Raw genomic sequence first — 5,029 nt, 5'->3', positions numbered from 1 at the left:
CTCTGGTCTGGTTTCTTTTTTTCTTGCTGCTCTGTTGGAACCGACAAAGCGTAGGAGCTACTCTCGCAGGAGGCTGAGTTCAGCATAGCCGGCCCGTGTGAGGGTCCTTATGTACCTTACCTGTTGGCCCTTCTGGGATGAACCCATTCATGGTTTTTATCAGCTGGTTGGATGAAAACAGCTTTTTTCTTCTACACTAGTGGTTCTAACTCTGGATGCACATCAGAGTCACCAGCAGAGCTCTAAAAAGTTATAAATACCTGCATCCTACCCCCCACAGACTTGGATTTGAATAGTCTGGGGTGAGGTTCAGGCATTAGGATTTTTTAGAATCACCTGGAGGAGATTTTAACACACAGCCATGGTTTTAAACCACCTTTCTAAGAGAAAAGAAAGTGTTAGTCACTCAGTCATGTCTGACTCTTTGTGACCCCATGGACTGTAGCTCACCAGGCTCCTCTGTCCTTGGAATTCTCCAGGCAAGAATACAGGAGTGGGTTGCCATTCCCTTCTCCAGGGGATCTTCCCGACCCAGGGAAAGAAACACCCCCAATATATTGCAAAGTTTTTCACAAAGACTGAGAGTGAATGAGTGTGTATGTAGCTCAAGAGAACTCCAGGAATCATTCAAACCGTTGACTGAATGCCTAGGACTTATCAGGCATTGTTAAGAGGCTAGGTAAACAAAACAGCAGTGTCCCAGCCCTCTGCACTGCTTTAGTATGAAATTAAAGGACAAATGTGTTGAGTGCAAGGCAGGAAAAACATAGCGAGTATCTGTTGGAAGGGTCAGGAGGGGCGTCTGAAGACGTGACAAGGAGCAGGTGAGGTGCATGGAGAGAGTGCTTCCGGCAGAGAAGGTTTGCAATGAGCTTGGCTGGAGGGATAGGGGAGGAGGAAATAGTGCAAGGAGGGCTTCTCAGACCTGGGTGAGGAGTTTGGGCTTTATTTTAAGAGCAGGGCCTAGGATAGTAGCATTTACATTTTTACACAATCTGGCTCAGTGGAGATGGAATTGGAGGGGGCAAGATGGAAGGCCCAGAGACCAGGAAGGGGGCTATGTGGAGATCAGAGTGAGAGATGGTGGTGCTTTGTGGAAAAGGGTTTTGGACACCTTGAACCTGGGGCTGGATATTTTTGCCTTTACTCAGCCCATATCTGGGCTCTTAACCATGGAGAGTATAGATAATCAAGTGATCTGTGCTGAGATTAATCTTAATGGAAGATTGATCCATTTTAACATTAGCCTGTCAGACCATTTGCTCTATGGATCTGCTGCCCTGATGATAAAGTTCAAGTCTTGACCATCCTCATCTTGGGTTGTCCCTCTGTGTCTCCCCAACAGTTGAGGATGGAGTTTATTAGGACACAGCCTCCTTAAACATAGCCCCACAGAAAACTATCTCTATTCACAGATGACACCATTTATGTAGAAAAATCCTATGAAATCTGCCCAAAAGATCTACTAGAGCTGATCTATGAGTTCAGCATGGTTGCAGGATCTAAAATCAATATACAAAAATTGAGTGTATTTCTATACACCAGCAATGAATAACTGGAAATTAAAATTTAAAATACTACTTATATTAGCATTAAAAACTACTTAGGGAGAAATCTGACAAAAGGGGTACAAAACCCGTTCAATAACAACTATGAAACACTAGTGAGAAAAATAAAATAAGACCTACATAATCAGAGGAACTTGGTAGGCTACAGTTCATGGGGTCACAAAGAGTCAGACATGACTGAGCAACTATCACTCACACTTAATCAGACAAATATATCATATTCATGGGCCTAAACACACAATGTTCTTAAGATGTCAGTTCTCTCCAAATTGACCTGTAGATTCAACACAAAATAACAGTAAGCTTTTTTCTTTTTTTTGTAGAAATTGACAATCTGATTCTAAAATTCATGTGAAAATGCAAAGGATCTAGAATAGCCAAAACAACAAGGAGCAAACTTAGAGAACCCAAATCTCAACTTTAAACTCTATTACAAAGTTAAAGTATTCAAAACATTTAGTATTGGCATCGACAGACAAATAGATCCACGAAACAGAATAGAGTCCAGAAATGGACCCAAACATAAATGGTTGATTGATTTTTTTTTAAGTAGTTGTAACATTTAAAAAATTTATTTTTAATTGAAGATAATTGCTTTACAGTATTGCATTGGATTCTACCAAACATCAACAAGAATCAGCCATAGGTTTACCTATGTTCAATTGATTTCTGACAAAGGGGCCAAGGCAACCCAGTGAAAAAAGGATGATCTTTTCAACAGTTGGTGCTAGAAAAATTGTATGCTGCTGCTGCTGCTAAGTCGCTTCAGTCGTGTCTGACTGTGTGCGACCCCATAGACAACAGCCCACCAGGCTCCCCCGTCCCTGGGATTCTCCAGGCAAGAACACTGGAGTGGGTTGCCATTTCCTTCTCCAATGCATGAAAGTGAAAAGTGAAAGTGAAGTCACTCAGTCGTGTCTGACTCTTCGCAACCCCATGGACTGCAGCCTACCAGGCTCCTCCGTCCATGGGATTTTCCAGACAAGAGTACTGGAGTGGGGTGCCATTGTCTTCTCCGAAAAATTGTATATCCTCATGCAAATATCCCCTGGGGATGGAAACATGAGTCTTTACTTCTGCCTCCTATTGTCTCCATGTGACTTTCTAAATAGAATAATTACTCATTTAGGAAAAAAATTTGTTTTTCATGGTTGGTCAGTGGCTTCAGTGCTGCCCTACTCCACCACAGGTCACCTCCTCTCCCCCTAAAGGAGGAGCATTGGTGGCAACTGGTGAACTCTGCTGTGTTATTCGGGATGACTTGTATTCCCATCCTGCTCAGTCCGTATGTTATCTGGGGCCACATTCTCAATGTGCAGGATCTTCAGGTTTCTTTTCTAGTACCTCTTGTGCAGGGATGGAAGGCTGAACACTCAGTAGGCACTCCACAAGTCGAGGTTTTACCTCTCTTCCCCTTGAAAGATGGGGTAGCTGAGGAACTAGCCCCTGCCTTTCCCCTGCTTTTCACACTGAGTCCTGTGTGCACACCAAGAGTCAAGAAGAGCTTCAAGGTGAAGACAGCTCTCTATCCACAAATGCTGGAATTAATTGATCAATTAATGATGAGATTAATTGATCTTAATGGAAGATAAATGCATTTTAATTTTTTTTTATAATTCAGAGTTGCTTTCTTTTTTAAAGCAAATTTAAACAGAAAAAAAAAAAATTCCTCTCTTAGTTTGCCCCTTTTATTTATCACCATGAGCGGGGAGAAAGCAGAGAGATGAAGGGAACATTAAAGCCTCTGTCCACCAAAATATTGGAGAGGGGAGAGGGAGACATCTCCCATCAAGCTAGGCCTGATGTCTGGCTCCTTTTTAAATAAGAGGAGATCCTTGGGCAGAGACCTGTTGGAAGTGATGGTTTTGTGTGAAATGGAGAGAGATTCAACATGTGGGTGACAGCAAGTGCAAAGACCCTGTGGTAGGCATTGACTTGACTCTTTTGGAGAAACGTCTGTGAAGCTAGTGGGGCTAGAGCAGAGGAAAAGAGAAGTAGCTGAGGTCAGATACCAGAGTGGAGTTTAGAATCACTATTGCCTGTTGTGAGAAGCCCACTGGGGAAGGAAGCAGGCTCATCAGGAATCCCAGCCCCAAGAAATCCACTGCTCAGCCCATTCAAAGGTGTCTCACCAGTGCAAATGGCAGTCAGGATTGATGGACCTGAGGCAGTGTCACAGCCTGAAGGGGTTTCTGGATCATCAAAGAAGGATTAAACTAGGCAGAAGTCTGGTTGTACATCTGTCCTCCAGTTACTGAAAAGTGGTTATGGCTAAGAGAATGGGCACTGAGCTCAGGCCCCTGGATCTGTATGTAGCTCAGCCCTGCCTTTTACTATCTGTGTGACCGTAGGCAAGTTACTTTCCTTCTCTGGGCCTCACTTTCCTCCTCTGTAAAGTGGGTACCTACCTCACAGGGTTGAGGTGAGGCTTAAGTGCGGTTACAAGTAGTAACAAGCTTAGAGCTGTACCAGGCACAAAGTAAGTTCTCAAATGTTAATCATCGCAGAAGGCAGAATAATACCCTCCCCTGACTCCCCAAAGTTGTCCACATCCTAATCTCAGGAACCTGTGACTCTGATGTTACACTGCAAGTGGGAATTAAAGTTGCAGGTGAAATTAATGTTGCTAATCAGCTGACTGACTTGAGAGAGTCTGGATTATCCAGGTGAGCCCAATCTAATCATATGGGTCTTTATAGCGGGTGGGGGAAAGCAGATGAGCTAGTTTGGGAGTTAAAGAGAGGTTTGAAGATGGCAGAAGGAGCCTCAAGGAGTAAAGGTACCTCTCTGCAGAAGTTGGAAAAGGTGAAGAAACAATTCCTGAAGCCCCCAGAAGGTTGACAGCCCTACCCACATGTTGATTGTATCCCAGTGATATTTTGGACTTCCAACTTCCAAAACGGTAAGATAATAAATTCAGGTTAAGCTACTAAATTTGTGGTAATTTGTTTGAGCCACAGTAAGAAACCAAAACAGCCATTGTTATAATATGGTGGTGGTGATGATGATATAGACCAGAGGTCCCCAACCTCCAGGTCACAGGCTGGTACCACAGGAGCCGATCAGCAGCCACGTTAGAGTAGAAATAAAGTGCACAATAAAAGTAAAGCACTTGAATCATCCTGAAACCATCCCCCCCTCCCCCCGCCATAACCCTGGTCCATGGAAAAATTGTCTTCCATGAAATCAGTCCCCAGTGCCGAAAAGGTTGGGGACTGCTGAGACAGACTTTTCCTGCGTGGCCTCGGAGAACAGGGTGTCAGTGGACAGGAGGGGTTCTAAGCAGGCCAAGTCCACTGTCCAGCTCTAAAGCCCACGCTGTCTTAAGGCTAAATGTTCTTTTGGTGTCTCCAGGCAGAGGTGTCTGTCAGCTAGAGAGGGCACCACTGCTCTGGACTGGGTAAATCTGAGGCTGTAAAGTGCTTATTCTAGAAATTTGAAAATTAGTGATTGAAATGTTT

This window comes from Bos taurus, chromosome 11 (assembly GCF_002263795.3).
Source record: "Bos taurus isolate L1 Dominette 01449 registration number 42190680 breed Hereford chromosome 11, ARS-UCD2.0, whole genome shotgun sequence".
Classification (NCBI taxonomy): Eukaryota; Metazoa; Chordata; class Mammalia; order Artiodactyla; family Bovidae; genus Bos; species Bos taurus.
The sequence above is the reverse complement of the archived record's forward strand: the minus strand, read 5'-3'. Positions refer to the sequence as shown.